Source organism: Podarcis vaucheri (assembly GCF_965113315.1).
Source record: "Podarcis vaucheri genome assembly, chromosome: 1".
Taxonomy (NCBI): Eukaryota; Metazoa; Chordata; class Lepidosauria; order Squamata; family Lacertidae; genus Podarcis; species Podarcis vaucheri.
Genome location: NC_138759.1, coordinates 103,237,449 through 103,255,269, shown reverse-complemented (window position 1 = coordinate 103,255,269; position 17,821 = coordinate 103,237,449). Strand labels below are relative to the sequence as shown.

The 17,821-nt window shown below is 42.3% G+C and overlaps 1 protein-coding gene across 10 annotated transcripts in view; it reads left to right on the top strand.

Annotated features, from left to right (window-relative positions):
- Window positions 1–17,821, top strand: part of GTDC1 (glycosyltransferase like domain containing 1) — a 231,244-nt gene that overhangs the window by 42,472 nt on the left and 170,951 nt on the right. The window lies entirely within an intron of this gene.

The following is a 17,821-nucleotide window of genomic DNA, read 5'->3' as shown; positions in this document are numbered from 1 at the left end:
CCAGACCTCTAGCATCAAAAGTAGGACATTCACATGCTCAGGGACTAGTAGTAATGGTCTGTTTCTGTGCTGAATGTTCCCACCTAATGTTTTCACTGTGAAGGGTGCCTAGAAGTAGCCATTGATTGTGCATGTTGCACTGCCTTGGGGAGATCATTCCATGGGCAGGAAGCCACCCCTGAAAGTCCCTTTCTTGTGTTGCCACTATCTGCACCTTCTTCTTCGGAGAAGGCACACAGAGAAGGACATCAGATGATGAATGCAGAGTCCTATTGGTTCATGTGGGGAGTGGTGGTCCTTGACTTACTGAGGTCTTGAGCTACATAAGGCTTCATGGGTCAAAACCAGCACTTTGAACTGAGCCCGGAAAACCCTTTTCTCTCTTTCAAAAAAGGGCATGCTTCATTTATGTGTAGCATGTGTTGTGAGACAATCACCACCACCACCACCATCAATAAAAATAAAAAAAATAAAAATAAGCAGCAGCAACATTTAAAAAATATTTTGTTTATATACAATGCAGATTTAATCACTTCAAACTCATATGATTTTGATTTTCAGCCCTAATAACAATCCAGTGTTGCCTCAGCATTGACTTAACCTTATTGTTTCTAGCTTAAGATCACACTGGGGTGGGATGAAGTTTGCAAATTCCCAGGTAAGTTGCAAGTATTTTTATTTTTTTAAGCCCACGTTTAGTGACAGCTAAATCCCTAAAAGTTGGCCTCATTTCCTGAGCTCCCCATGGCTTGAAAGTGCTGTGAGGCAGCAGTTGGCGAATTTTGATAAATGTTTCAGGCATGCCAGTGGACATTATTAGGTGTCATCAGGCACCTGGCAAAATATCGTAAGGGTCTGCCGCGTGTCAGTGACGGTTGTAAATAAGCAGAGATGCATGACAGGTTCTACATTTAACGGCCAGAAAGCACACACCTTGGATGTGCTAATGCACAAGACACGGCAGAGTGCTTTAGCACATGGGGATTTGTGCACATCCTGGCTGTCAAGCACACTTCCTGAAGTGGATTTTTCAAGTGACTATAAAATGACTTCTCAGGAAGCTTTATCTGTACATTGAGGGATAGTAAACATGATGCCCTCCAGCCAGCATGGTCAGTGGTTGTAGGTCACAATACCTGGAGGAACACCAATTTGGCTAGCCAAGGATGGTGGATTTGGGAGGGAAGGAGTAGAGCTCTGGTCTCTGAGATGGTTCCTTTAAGAAGGAAGTAAAGAATGGTGGCATCACAAAGCCTCGACTCTCCACTCTTAGGAATTGGGCTTCTAGCAGGTTATTAAACCCCATTTTTTTTGCACATGCCTTTTAAGCTTCTGGGTTGGCTCCTTGATGCCGTGATTCCACCTAGTTACTGGGCCCTAAGGCAGCATGTTTTTACTCATGGCCTATGTGTATCCCTTTGAGCCTTCGTCATGGTGCAGGATGGAAAGGAGAAAAAGGTTCAGTTGAGTCATCTATATATTTAACACATGCATATACATATTCACATTGTGTGTGTCTGTGTATTAGTGCAGATTTATAGAATACAATAACTATAGATTTACAGACCTGGCTTATACCCTTGCCCCTTTTTAAACTCCTTAAAGGGTTAGATCCAGACTTTTGTGTTCTGCAAATGATGTGGCTCCTTCCATCCATGAAATGCGTTTGATCCAGGACTGGGATCCCCGTGGCTGAAGGGAGAAGAGTGACTTTTACCAATTAATTTCCCCGTCCTCCCACAACCTGCCTCTTGCACTCCAAAAACCAGCTCTAAGAGTATCCAAACCCTCCTAGGAGCAAATTTTCATAGACAAGCAGCAACCCCAGAATGAAACTCTGCTCAGGAGATGCTGCTGTTGGTGTTTTACTCATAGAGATCTATGAAGAAACCCTTAATTTCAGTTTTCTCAGCACAGGAATCCTTCTTTGGGATTTAAAACCTTACTGCTTTGCTCAAGCATGCTAGTTGTCCAATTATTGTAAAAATGTTTTACACTGAAAGGTATAAATGCATAAAATACAACGCATGAGTAACAAAAGTCAGTTTTCTGTAAATACAATATATTTGTGAAACTTCCTGAAGCAGGTCTAGCTTCTCTGCGTTTCTTGAAATAACACCGTGTACCCCTTGCACAAGGTGTGTACCCTTGTACAATCTGTGTTTGTTTAATTTTCTCCAAGGAAATATCACCGACACATTGCGGCCCAATATGCTATTTTCTGCTGGTTTGTCATCACTGCAGATAGAGCTTGTGAAGTACATTGTGTATAGAAAATCTAAGGGAGTAAGAAAACGTTAAGTTTATCAGTAGGCCTTGTTATTGAGTATTAAGCTTGTTATGTTAGTCTTCACCCTTTGCGTCTGCTTTGTTTTATCTTAAACTTGAATTTTTAAAAAATAAAATGTAAAGGTGTTGTTTTTTTAATAAAAAAACCCTAAAAGTGTCTGTTTTGCCAACACTTATCTGTGCCTTGATAGCTTCCTTAATCTTCCATTGTGTAAAAGGCTTGCATCCGCATCTGGGCATTTTCGCACATTGCAGAATTCTTCGCCCTGGAATGAACTTGCATGGACTGTAGGGGCTGATTCTTTTGAAAGCAGCAAACATGGGGTAAGATGCTTGGTATGTGTGTGTTTCTGGTTTAGCACATCACAGAGTTGGTCCTAGGAGTCTCTGCATTGAATTGATCTGAGACCTGTGCTGCTGTGTACGAAAGTAGTGCTAGAGGCTTGGTTGTGAATTACTTTGGCCCTGAACAGCATTCTCTACTACTGCTGTTGCCCATTAATACTATTCCTGCAAGGAAGATGGAAGAAGGAGCAACTTCCTTTATATTGAGCTCCAGTAGGGGTGAATTCATAGATGCAACGTTTACCAAGAAGTGTTAGTGATAAGCTTCAATGCCTAAGGGACAAAATCCCTTCTAAAACAAACTTTGGCTTAGAGTTCAGGAACTATTGATCTGCCATACTGATAACTAACCAGAGGCACTTTAGTTCTAGCATCTGCCTTGGTTGGGATTGGTGAGAAGTGTACTAATTTTTCGTAAACTGACCAAGAATGTGAATAGGCACTTGGAGAGCTTTATGAGATGTCAGAAGGTTGGAGGGAGTAGTAAAAACAATGTTACTAAGGCAAAATGATTTTTCCATTCAGTGTATACTGTTCTTCTGTTACTACACTTATTTGCTTTATAGCCAAATAAAAGTACTATATTTTTGAAAAACAACAATTGCACTAGTAAAACTACCCAAGCTGTGACTGTACATATTACCAGCTTAAAATGAAGCTAAGTCATTCTTTTTCTCAATTTGGATCAAATCTGGTTTGGGGAAAAACACATCAAAAGTCATTATTTCAGGACAGACAGAATGGATACAAGATAGATTGTGACTACTGTCAGGTTCAAACTGCTTGCCAAACCAGTAGTTGGAGCAATCTGGATGCAGAGTGTACAGAGCATCACTCACAGGAGTGTTTTAGGATGTTTTGGAAGTTACACCTATTAATAGGCAGGCTCCACGTTCTGTGTTAGCTGGTTTCCACACCATCTTCAGAGGTAGCCCCATGCATTGGAGTAGACATATGATCTGTACCCTAGATGATCTAATAAGGCCCTTTACTGCATTCCACCACTTGCAAAGGCTACATTAAATTTTCTTTTCCATACAGCCTTCACACTCTGTCTTTCAGTTTTACTCTTTCTAAACCTTTTGATGTTGTATTGTATTACTGCATGACTAATGTTGTTCAATTATATTTTTCTATTTTTACAAACTGCTATGACACTTTGGGATGAACAGCAAAATAGAAATATTTTAAATAAGTAATAAATAGCAGAGATTCATTTATAAGATTCTAATATATGAATTAAATTAAGTAAATTGCAAATTTAATAGGGTATCAGAATGTTTTCGGTTTATGTAAGTTTGCATGTTTATAAATAAGAAGTATATTTGTTGCTAGATTCCTGAAGAATAGTTTCAGCACATAAAAAGAAATAGCCTATAATGCAAAGTATTGTTTCTGATACGTAGTCTTTGTGTCCAGCAATCTTTGTTAATAAATTTCTCCACGCTTAAGGTTTGTTCAAGAAATAATTAGCACAATGCTATCTAGGTTGCTTTTGAAAGCTTGTCAAAATCATTGATTCAATCTTCTCTCTTTAACACGACCAGAAGTATACAGAGAGGATTTCGTGTAATCTTTTGTCTAATATTTGAGTGATGATATTGCTCAGATCTTAGTTTCTCCTAAACAGGAGACACTATAATGTAGAAACCAGCCTGTGAATTTTAAAGAGTGTCATGTTGGAATTTTTAGTAATATAATTGAATATAGATTTCTAATCTAATCTAGTCTCTTGAATATATACTTTTTTGCTCTGAAAAGTTTATACTGTGATTGATATATATATATATATATATATTTGCTTTCGTAGATTTTCACGGGTACAGGAATGCAGGTTTTGGTGTCTTCGGGTGTCTTCCCGTGTAAGAGTCGGGGTGTCTGGGCGACGTTTCGACGAGGTCTCACTCGTCATCTTCAGGCTGGTGTTTTCGGCTTCTTGTTACTGGAACAGAGCTCTGTTCCAGTAACAAGAAGCCGAAAACACCAGCCTGAAGATGACGAGTGAGACCTCGTCGAAACGTCGCCCAGACACCCCGACTCTTACACGGGAAGACACCCGAAGACACCAAAACCTGCATATATATATATATATATATATATATATATATATATATGCTTTCGTAGATTTTCACGGGTACAGGAATGCAGGTTTTGGTGTCTTCGGGTGTCTTCCCGTGTAAGAGTCGGGGTGTCTGTGCGACGTTTCGACGAGGTCTCACTCGTCATCTTCAGGCTGGTGCTTTCAGCTTCTTGTTACTGGAACAGAGCAGAGTCTGGTGTTTGAGTTCCTATAAATACTGTTGAGGGGTGTGGTGTATAGCCTCCAACGTTCTGGGCAGAGAGGAAGTTCCTAGATTAGTGTGCCTTTTCTTCTTTTGTTCCTTAATTACTTGAGGGATATCCCGCCTGCCAGACATCTGGAAATTAGCCCTCCCCACAAAAACCGACACCAGAACCAGAGGCACACAGAACGCCGTCACCAATCAACCACACCAGACCCAAACCCAGACCCTCTCCACAGACATATTACAGACTCCATCCAGTAGCCAAACTATAGTGGCACCTCCGGATGCTGCACCCCCCTGCAATCCCTACACAGATCTGGCTGGCACAAGGCACAAAACCACAGCTCGCCCCTATACACGAAGCCAAGCCAGAGCACAACTAAATGCAGCACAGCCATCTTCTCAGAAAAACTCTTCACAAGCTCAAGAGGTCAAGACACGAAAGCTTTAGCAACTAATCTACACTTAATGACCCACCCAGTGGTATTCAGAATATCACTCATGAAATCACCCAAGATATCCCTCAAGTAATTAAGGAACAAAAGAAGAAAAGGCACACTAATCTAGGAACTTCCTCTCTGCCCAGAACGTTGGAGGCTATACACCACACCCCTCAACAGTATTTATAGGAACTCAAACACCAGACTCTGCTCTGTTCCAGTAACAAGAAGCTGAAAGCACCAGCCTGAAGATGACGAGTGAGACCTCGTCGAAACGTCGCACAGACACCCCGACTCTTACACGGGAAGACACCCGAAGACACCAAAACCTGCATTCCTGTACCCGTGAAAATCTACGAAAGCAAATATCTCACCTCTACGGGGAGGAAACCTTCCAGCTGACAAGAACCTACGAGAAACTAGAAATCCGAAGAGCCACCATCTTATGTGATCTCCTGTTCCTACGCAACTGCCGAGACAACAACTTAACTCCCACATGCTTCCAACTTAAATTCCACTCTAAAACCCCAGCTACCGAAAGGATCCTGAAACGAACTGAACTATCCCTAATCAGAAACGAAATACATAAGAAAAGATACCTACTAAACCAAACCAACAAAGATCTGCTCACTCTTCACCTCAAACTATGTAACAAAATCCACCCTGCACTCTGGGACAAATGCAAACAACTAGCCGTCTGGAGAGCTGAAACTGAGACCTCACATAAGACAGACAGACACACCAACATACTCTACAAACTAGAGAAACGCCAGAAGCCCAGCCACCCTCCACAACAACCCATGAAACAAACAGTACATAACATATCAGACAGGATCCTCACCCCAACTGAAACCAAAGTACTCTCCAAAGGTTTCAACTTTGCAGTCGCCCCGAGACGCATCCCCACGGAAAACATCATATGCGGAGTCGAAGCTAGCCTGACCAAAATCGACCCAGATGAAGCCAATAAAATCAGACTTGAAGTCACCAACATCCTCTGCTCCAGCAAACCACCCAGAAGCAATTTACACAAAGAAGAACAGAAAGCACTCACCAACCTGAGGAAAGACAACAACATAATCATTCTCCCAGCAGACAAAGGCAACGCCACTGTTGTGATGAACACATCGGACTACCAAGCAAAACTATCAAATCTACTCCAAGACCCTACCTACCAACCTATAAAAACAGATCCCACCACCTATCTGGAAAAAACCACCAAATCCAAAATAAAAGCCTCTCCTATCAGTGAAGAAATCCAGCTAAGAATCATCCCCAGAGAAAAATCATCCAGATGCCCCAAACTCTACGGTCTCCCCAAGATACACAAAGAAGGAACACCACTCAGACCAATAGTCAGCTCCATAGGCTCACCTCTACAAAATCTCGCTAAATTTCTCGCTAAGCAACTTCAGCCCTATGCAGAATCCATCGCTTCACACGTTACTAACTCCTTCCAGTTCATAGAAATAAAGAAACAATACCTACATCCCGATGACCTACTTGTGAGCTTCGATGTTGTATCTCTCTTCACTCAAGTGCCCATTAATGAAGCCTTGACAGCCATTCAAAACAAATACAACCCCCCCAAATACATCCTGGACCTGACCAACCACTGCCTAACCAACACGTACTTCATCCACAATGGACAAAGATACAAACAGATAGAAGGAGCACCTATGGGATCACCCCTCTCACCGGTCATCGCGAATTTGTACATGGAACACTTTGAAACCAATGCTTTAGACAAGTCAGAACACAAACCCAAACTTTGGCTCAGATATGTTGACGACACCTTTGTAATTTGGCCACACGGGAAAGAAAAACTAGATAGCTTCCTCACACATCTCAACAGCCTACACCCCAAAATACAATTCACTATGGAAATAGAAGACAACAACCAACTCCCCTTTCTTGACGTCCTAATCTACAAAAAACCTGATGGCTCCCTAGGACACACTATCTACCGGAAAAAAACACACACCAACCGCTACTTACATGCACAATCACACCACCACCCTGCACAAATAGACTCCGTAGCCAAGACTCTCATCTCCAGAACCAAACGCCTGGCTGACAAAGACCACTTGACAACTGAGTTACAGAATCTCTCAAATGTGTTAATCGCCAATGGATACCAGAAAAACAGGGTTACGAAGCTAATCCAAAAAGAAACACCCCCCAAAAACCAAGACACAGAAGAAAACAATGGCATGGCCCTCCTTCCTTATATCAAGGGCACTACAGACAAAATTAGCAAAATCCTCCATAAACACAATATCAAAACAGCCTTCTGCACCAACCAAAAAATAGCCAATATCCTCAGAAACCCAAAAGACAAAATCCAGCTGGAAAACCAAGGGGTCTATGAAATACCCTGCAAAGTCTGCCCAGCCACGTACATTGGACAAACAAACAGACGAATAAATGCACGTATCGCAGAACACAAGAATGCCGTCAAAAAAGAAGAAAAAACTTCCTCTCTTTTCCAACACATGAAAGAAACAGGACACGAAATTAATTTTGCAGATTCCAAATTGCTCTTTAACATGGAACATCACCACAAGAGAATAATCATGGAAGCCATCGAGATAGAGAAACACCCTCACAACATGAACAAGCGTGACGACACGTCCCGCCTGCCAGACATCTGGAAATTAGCCCTCCCCACAAAAACCGACACCAGAACCAGAGGCACACAGAACGCCGTCACCAATCAACCACACCAGACCCAAACCCAGACCCTCTCCACAGACATATTACAGACTCCATCCAGTAGCCAAACTATAGTGGCACCTCCGGATGCTGCACCCCCCTGCAATCCCTACACAGATCTGGCTGGCACAAGGCACAAAACCACAGCTCGCCCCTATACACGAAGCCAAGCCAGAGCACAACTAAATGCAGCACAGCCATCTTCTCAGAAAAACTCTTCACAAGCTCAAGAGGTCAAGACACGAAAGCTTTAGCAACTAATCTACACTTAATGACCCACCCAGTGGTATTCAGAATATCACTCATGAAATCACCCAAGATATCCCTCAAGTAATTAAGGAACAAAAGAAGAAAAGGCACACTAATCTAGGAACTTCCTCTCTGCCCAGAACGTTGGAGGCTATACACCACACCCCTCAACAGTATTTATAGGAACTCAAACACCAGACTCTGCTCTGTTCCAGTAACAAGAAGCTGAAAGCACCAGCCTGAAGATGACGAGTGAGACCTCGTCGAAACGTCGCACAGACACCCCGACTCTTACACGGGAAGACACCCGAAGACACCAAAACCTGCATATATATATATATATATATATATGGGGTTCTTCATTGCTTGTCTTCTGGATATTTAGGTGCATAGATTGCTTTGATTTTAAAATTAAGTGTACAATTCCAATTTCTATAGAATTTTTGAAAACCAGATAAAATTTGTGTCTTTCAAGATAAGTCTGATGTGCTTAGACACAAGATACCCAACATTCATGATCCTATGTATGCTTACTTGTGTTCAATGTAACTTACTCCCAGGTAAATGTGTACAAGGTTATGCAGAAACTTAGATCCCATTTATATAAACAGAACTGCTTATAAGCGTGTACTGTGTCCACTTGAATTCAGTACGACTGCCTTAGATCATACCATATTTGTATCATTAGTAAACAAAATATTAGCTGGAGCTGGCTAGAACTTAAGATCTAGTGGAAATGCTACAGGACATAGTTTTTCCATATGTCCAAGCCTAAATGTCTGAGATTATCAAATAGTAGGCTATTATTATCAGACTGATTCTTTTTCTATAATAGGGAAGTAGCTAATAACATCTTCCCCTGTCATGTTTAAAATATCTCAGAGTGGTTATAGAACTAATAGGTGTGGTAATGGGAGATGTAACACTATTTTTAATCTAACCTCTTTCATCCAGTTAAATCTAATGTGAGCCACTGAGGTCATAGGAATTGATAATCTTGTACTATTAAGAGTTGAAAACAAGATTCTTTGAGATGCGAGCATGACCTGAATGAAATGCGGGCAAACATCCCATCAGCATTATAGTCACATGTGGAACCATAAATACCACTTAAATAGTAGTGTTTATTGACAAGTGGTTTCCAAAGCTTTGAAATCAAGCAGGAAGTCTGAATCTTTCTTTTTATTTATTTTTAAAGGTGGTAACTTTGAATTTAGAATCCAAAGTATTTGGTATAGATGCTATACATGCTGAACTGTACATGTTTAAAGCTGTGCTATTTCAGGATGACTGTACTGTCTGGCTTGTCTGTGCTTGCAGAACCACATAGTAGTAGCTACTACAAATTCCTTAGTTTGGTGGCTACCTTAAAAGTTTTGGTGAATTAGGACTGCGTACACACCAAACCCGGTTTGAATCTCCGCGACGGGGTGAGCTCACGTTGCTTGGTCCCTGCTCCTGCCAACCTAGCAGTTCGAAAGCACCTCAAAGTGCAAGTAGATAAATAGGTAGCGCTCCGGCGGGAAGGTAAACGGCATTTCCGTGCACTGCTCTGGTTCGCCAGAAGCGTCTTATTCATGCTGGCCACATGACCCAGAAGCTGTGCGCCGGCTCCCTCAGCCAATAAAGCTAGATGAGTGCCGCAACCCCAGAGTCGGTCATGACTGGACCTAATAGTCAGGGGTCCCTTTACCTTTACCTTTACACACCAAACCTATTTGTAGTATCAAAGTGCAGTTTTTCCTGAATCCAGAATTGTTCATGCTTCTCCTCTACATGTTGCTATCAATGTAAGGTAAAGGGACCACTGACCTTTAGGTCCAGTCATGGCCAACTCTGGGGTTGTGGCGCTTATCTCACTTTATTGGCCGAGGGAGCCAGTGTACAGCTTCTGGATCATGTGGCCAGCATGACTAAGCTGCTTCTGGCGAACCAGAGCAGCGCACGAAACGCTGTGTACCTTCCTGCCGGAACTGTACCTATTTATCTACTTGCACTTTGACGTGCTTTCGAACTGCTAGGTTGGCAGGAGCTGGGACCAAGCAATGGGAGCTCACCCCGTTGCGGGGATTCAAACTGCCAACCTTCTGATCGGCAAGCCCTAGGCTCTGTGGCTTAACCCACAGCGCCATCCGCGTCCCCTATCAAGTCTAATTCCTGCCTACTACAAGGGTAGGTGTGGATGCTTAATGTGTTTTCAAAGCCCTCCACCTTGATTAGGTTATCCATGCCTTTTCCTCCCTGCACATGCCTCAGGTGGATGAAGAAGGAAGTGCTGATTGAGATCTCAGTATATGCCCCCCCCCACAACATCTTGTGCAGGTGTGCATAAACCCTCAATTACCAGGATTGCCTACATCTGTTTTCATTTGTTCTCAAATGGACATATTGTGGGGTAATGCAGAAAAATCTTTTATTTTTGATATGGAATCAGTTTCTTCAGAAGTGCCTTTCTGGAGAAAAACAACAACAACCAATCACAATACATCTAGATTGTGTGTGCGGCATGTAGAAAAAGAACAACTCAGTCTCCATTGATTCTAGAATGTAATGTGATGTGTATGTAGCCTGAGACAGAGAGGGGTTCTGGCAGCTATGGATGTGCCTTGTTTTTGTTTGCTGAGCATGGCTGCTTCAACACCCAGATTGCTCTTGCAATTCTTTGAGCCTTGCTTTTGCTTTTCTGTGATGGCTACTTGCCTTGGGCTGAACTTGTCAACAGAGCTGACATTTAAGGCTTATCTGTACAACTACTTGGAAAATTGTCAATGTGCATCTGGGATACCTCTGACCCATAATCAATATCCTGGAGACTTTTTCCTAGATCTCTTGACTATTTCTATGGAAATGGCGCTGCTGTGGTCCTTGCTGGCACAGTCTACATGCAGGTCTGATGCGGGAGTATGGTAGTAGCTACCTTTTCCTTTTGGATGTTCCCTCTCTCACCCCTGGTGTTTGAGAAGAAGAAGAAGAAGAAGAAGAAGAAGAAGAAGAAGAAGAAGACGAAGAAGAGTTTGGATTTGATATCCCGCCTTTCACTCCCCTTCAGGAGTCTCAAAGCGGCTAACATTCTCCTTTCCCTTCCTCCCCCACAACAAACACTCTGTGAGGTGAGTGGGGCTGAGAGACTTCAAAGAAGTGTGACTGGCCCAAGGTCACCCAGCAGCTGCATGTGGAGGAGCGGAGACGCGAACCCGGTTCAGCAGATTACAAATCCACCGCTCTTAACCACTACACCACACTGGCTCTGAACTAAGTGCAGTGCAGATAGACTTAGGTTGGGGATTTTTCCAGTTGGATCCAGAGTTTTCATTAGTGGAATTGCCCTGGAAGGTTGCAGAACACTGGGGGACTGTAGGAAGGGAAATTGAAGAAAACAGTTTATCTTTGTGGTAATAATAATAATAATAAATTTTATTTATACCCCGCCCTCCCCAGGCAAGGCCGGGCTTAGGGCGGCTAACAAGCAATAATAAAAACAAGTTGAATGAATACAGCTTAAAAACAAGATTAAAATACAACATTGAAACATTGAAACATTAAAACATTAATTATTAGCTTCAAGTAGAACTCAAGGTCTTCTACAGAAAGAAAGTGCATTTCTGTTTTGGGGCATTCTGGATCCAGCATCGAAAAGTGTCAATGGGAAAACTAGAGCTAAATTTTTTAAATGTTGTATGTAATATACAGTGTATACATATGTATACCCAGGGAGAGAGAGAGAGATTCTTTGGCTTGAAACCATTTTTTTTGCTTTCCCATAATTTGAAAACAAGTTTAATTTATGGCATGAAATTATAAAGGCCATTAGTGTCTTTGCATAGTTCAAAAAATTAAAGCAGCTGAGATATGGAGGTTTAAAATGTAGCTACTCTGCATGCACATTAACAACTTTTCTTTAAGGATTTATATCGCCATCGCTTCTGTTTCATGCATAGTGTAATACACAGATTTTATAGCATGTTACTTTTTAAATATGTAAAACTCCAGTAGGAGTCATTATGCCTTGTACTATAAGGTGTCTGTAGATTAATGGTCACTGGGACATTTTTATATTACAACTTTCAGTTTCCTGATGTTGCAGTTCAAGTGTGGAGTATACACGTGTGTGTGTGTGTGTGTGTGTGTGTGTGTTTTCAGATAGAAATGGTTCCTTTAGACCATGGGTAGGCAAACTAAGGCCCGGGGGCCGGATCTGGCCCATTTGCCTTCTAAATCTGGCCAGTGGACGGTCTGGGAATCAGCGTGTTTTTACATGAGTAGAAAGTGTCCTTTTTTAAAAAAAAATGCATCTCTGGGTTATTTGTGGGGCCTGCCTGGTGTTTGTACATGAGTAGAATATGTGCTTTTATTTAAAATGCATCTCTGGGTTATTTGTGGGGCACAGGAATTTGTTCATTTTTACCCCCAAAATATAGTCTGGCCCCCCCACAAAGTCTGAGGGACAGTGGACCAGCCCCCTGCTGAAAAAGTTTGCTGACCCCTGCATACAGTATGTTCATGTGAACCATTTTAATTTGGCTTCATTGTGTGCTTTCCATAGTGCTGTGAATACGTTATGAAGTAACACATTCACAGGAGGAGTGAGACTGTGGCCGTGTGGCTGGCACAAGGCAAAACATGCTGCCAATCCACTGGTTCCACTCAAAGACCTGCCCCTGCTGCCACCTCATCCCACCCTTGTGTAGGAAAGCAGCAGCAACTCTGGCATTGGGATGGGAGCTCTGTGGCTCCACCCCACCCCACCCCACGTTCTGCCACTGGAGAAACTGTGTCTGTCAAATACCTTCCTATGAAAAATGTATTGCAGAAACAATACAGAAGCAGACAAGCAATGCAATCCTCCTAATTGATTGTGAGCTGCACAGTAGTATACAGTGTCCCCAAATTTCAGCCACTTAACCATTTACAGTTTTCTTTCGGGGGGGGGGGGGTGTGCCAGGGGCAAAAAAACAATAATAATCACCCAATATATCTTGATTTTTTGCCACTTGGGTACATTTGCTCCAGTTAATGTGTTAACTAAATGAGGGGGAAATGCCCCATGCAGCAAGCACTTTTTTTAAAAATAAAAATTTTCAAGCAAAAACCGACCCAGAGAAGCAGACAAGTGCACTTGTTTTGGCATATCACATGTTTCTTTATTCTACTATGCTAAGATGCATTGTAAATCACCATGGTGTAGAAAACTACTTTAGAAATATGTATCTTGTCAGGTTTTGTTTTTGTTTTTTGCTTTTCCTGGTAGATTTGGTGTGCGCATAATGTTTATCTATGGTTTAGCAGTCTGTACACAAGCAAGAAAGAGCCCAAATGAAGTGTTGGGTTTCAGCATCCCCCCCAATTCCTGCTGTGTTGTGGCTACTGACCCATCTGAAGACCACTTGTATACTCTAATGATGATGGAGCCTGTGGCCTGTGCAATGCTGCTGCATTATGGGAGTTGTAGTCCAATAACATCTGGAAGACCACAGTCCCCTTGTTGTTTGTCTGCCCTGGCAGGCAGTGGCTTTTCAGGGGTTCAGACGGTGCTTTTGTCCAATTATCTGGAGGTGTCAGGAAGCAAATCTGGGCTGTTTTGCATGCAAAACATATACCACTGAGCATTGGCTCTCCCCCAGTTCTTCTTCAATCCCTCACAGAAGAACATGATGGTCACTCCAGATAATTTCCTCAAATTGTAAAGCCTAAGGTAATGAACTCGAACAGTTAATCTGTCGTGTAAGCTGAATTGCTTTTTAAACTGAATTGCAGTTTAAATGTTACTTATATTGTGTCAATGCGTGGGAAAGTATATATAATAACTGGAACTTGTTTAGAAAGACTGGTAAAAGTTGGTTGTTGGCTGTAATTTGTACATAGCTTGACCAGAAAGAAACTTTATCATTTTGTCAAAACAGTGTGATCTCCCCCACCCCCAATTTACTGTACCTACGCTACTACAGTCTCCTTTGAACATGTATATAGCTGTTAAAAGTATATGCTCATTATACTTTTATTAGTCATACTTTACCACATTTGTTAAAATGCAGTTGTAGCGTTTATTAGCTGGGGTTTCCAGGAGAAATAACAAGCATGGTTGGTAACTGAGATTATTTTAGTAAACATTTTGGTGGGGTTTCCTTCCCCATGGTTCTGTATTTAAAACTCGGTGAGGGAGGAAGTGGCATAAAAGCAAGCAAATATCAGGGTAATACCTATTTAATTTTGATTTGGCTGTATGTACACATACACTTTTTGTTTGTGTTTAGATATGTTTGTTCCTCTAAGTAGTGCAATGTGTATGTCAGATCAATGAAAGGTTTGTGGCAGAGAGAGATGTTATGTTTTGTACCTTTTGTTGAGCAAATTTCCCTTGTGTGGGCCTTTAACCATCACTAGAACCATTCCTGAAACTCAATACTTTTGTTTCCTATACCCAAAGAAATTATCTACCTATGGAATATATTAACTGTTGCACCCTGTATTTTTCATGATTGCTAAAATGTTTTGTTGGAAGGACTTCTAAATACAATATGTAACTTACACTGCCCATTAGGTCACCATAGGGGGGCTAACTATGGCTCTGTGATTTGAGCTAGGTTGACATCTGTGAAACCACATTTATTAATGTACATATGAAAGAGTAAGTGCATTTTCTTTAATAAACCCTCAGCAAATTGAATGAGATTTTTTTATTTTGTATGTATGCTTTTTAAAAAAGACAAACCAACCTACAACTGCTATTTATTATTACTTGCATAGCTCATGTCATCTGTGAAAGATGAAAACTCTTGCTATTTAATATTTTTTGTAAGTTTCAGAGAAGAGTAGAAATTTAGAGTGATATGCATGAATGCAATGCTTTGGACAAGATAAAGATGGAATACCAAAACAGAGCTTAGCATTAGGTGCCTGAGCCAGCACAAGTCTCGGGCTCATGTTGTCTCCCATCCCAGAATTCTGAATCTGTAAGTGAAAATGCCTCTTGAACCCAAGCTCTACTTTGAAAATACTGGGACTGTCACAGTTGTAGCCTTTATCTTAGAAGGAGTCAAATCCATATTTTTTACTATGGCAGTGTTCACTATACTTGCTGCCTCGGTTACATTTTAGAAACATACTTTAGAAATTCTAAAAATGAACAAGTAATTCTAAAAATGAGCAAGTATCTCTGACACATTTGCTTTAAGACAATCTCTTTAAAGCAGGGGTCAGGAACCTCATGCCTATGGGCCAAATGTACCCCCTGGTCTCTTTGTTCAGTCCTCTAAGCGCTTCTTAGTCCAGTCCCACATTTTACTGGTTTTTTCTGCAAGAATATCATGGGGAACCTTGTCCAAAGCCTTACTGAAATCAAGATACACTATGTCCACAGCATACCCCTGACCCACCAATCATGTAACTCTATCTAAAAAAGGGAAAGGAAAAGGAAAGGAAAAAAGTGAGCTTCATCTGGCATGACTTGTTTTTAAGAAACCCATGCTGGGTATTGGTAATTACAGTATCCATTTCTAAGTGCTCACAGACCAACCATGTAATTCTCTGTTCTAAGACCTTTCTTTGTATTGACCTCAAGCTGATCGGTCTGTAGTTACCTGGGTCTCCATTCCCCCCCTTTTTTTTGAAGATTTGGACAGCGTTTGCCTGCCTCCAGTCTGCAGGATCACCTGTTCTCCAAGAATTCCCAGAGATTATAGACAGAGACTGAGATTACCGTATTTTTTGCCCCATAGGACGCACTTTTTCCCCTCCAGAAATGAAGGGGAAATCTGGGTGCGTCCTATGGGGTGAATGCAGGCTTTCGCTGAAACTTGGAGAGCGAGAGGGGTCGGTGCGCACCGACCCCTCTCGCTCTCCAGGAGTTCCCGCAGGGCTGTCTAGGCTGCAGATAGCAGCCTGCTTCCCGGAGCGCCGGGTGCCCCGAAATCAGAGCGCCCGGCGCTTCGGGAACACATCCGCAGCCTAGGCAGCCCTACAGGAGTTACCGCAGGGCTCCCCAGGCTGCGGATAGCAGCCTGCTGCCGGGTGTGCGGGGCGCCCTGAAGCAGAGCGCCCGGTGCGCCTGGCAGACATCCGCAGCGTGAGGAGCCCTGCGGGAGTTCCTGCAGGGCTCCCTACGGTGCGGATAGCATCCTGCCGCCCGGCGCACAGCGCGTGCTGAAGCAGAGCGCCCCTTGCGCCGGGCAGACATGGGCCAGCCCCACAAGCTCGGGGGACAGCAGGGAGGCGCAGCGCCGTCATCCCGCTGTTCCCCGACCTGGTTTTGGGGGAGAAATAAAGGAAAACATTTTTTCCTTTATTTCCCCCCAAAAAAACTAGGTGCATCCTATGGTACGGCACGTCCTATGGGACGAAAAATACGGTACATCCGCAAGCTCCTTTTGTACCCTTGGCTGCAGCTCATCAGGCCCTGGAGATCTGAATTCATGTAAAATAGCTAGGTGTCCCCTTATCCCCTTACCCCACTTTGCTGTTTCAGGACAGAGAAATTCTAGAAATTTCTCATATTGTCTGATAGGTCAAAGTGTGGACAGGTGAGGCTCAAGTTGCTGTACCTTCTCTTCCATAAAGGCAACCAGCTTGAACTTGCTGCAAGTGTAGTTTTGCACATTCTCAGGGAGGAAGACAAATATGGCACAGGTGTTGCAAGTCACTGCAGCATCTCCCTCGCTGTTCATGTCACATCTGTGGCTCTGTCCTGTTACGCCTCTGGCCTCAGTGTGTGATGTGGTACCTGGAAGGTTTATTTTCATGAGGAAACATGGCCTCTGGCTGAGAAAGGGTTCCCCCTCTCTGTTCTAAAGGAAGGACCTTGTACAACAATCATAGGAAGATGGTAATGATGATTTGTTTTAAGATGTCAAATTTAATATACAACCCTGCATAAGTTTATTCTTGCTTACAATAGCTTCAATGCTGGTAGCAGTATAACTTCTGTAAATTTTCTTTAGTTGAATGAAGAATTTTCTGACATGTCGTGCTGTCACTATAGTTTGTGATAGTTCTGATGTTATCAGTAGCAGAACATTCTGGAAGTCCATCATAAAATACAAATTTTATGGAAACCCAGGCAGATCGGTGGGGTATAAATAATAAGATTATTATTCTTAATATTAGTAGTATTATTACCTGCTTATTTACACAATTATCATAGGCAGAAATGAACACCATGTGCATTCTAGGCATCTGTGAGGTTGCCAGTTGTATTTGACATTTGAAAATCTTTGGTTCCTCAAAAGAGAAACCAGTCAAGGACACCTGGTGGCTCAAAAAATGAGCCATTAGTGACCTATGAAGTGTCCTTTATGTACTGTTTCCTGGTTCCTCCCTCCACATAGCTCATCTATACCTAATATTTGTATTTTGTCATTTTCTTTTTACTACTTCCACCCCAGTGCTAGCAAAAACTGTTTCCAAGTTTACTGAAAATCTCCATGTTCAAAGCAGTATAAGGCAGGCATTGTGTTGATTTTATCAGGAGACTTTTATGTGCAGCATTTATGATTTATTTTTAAT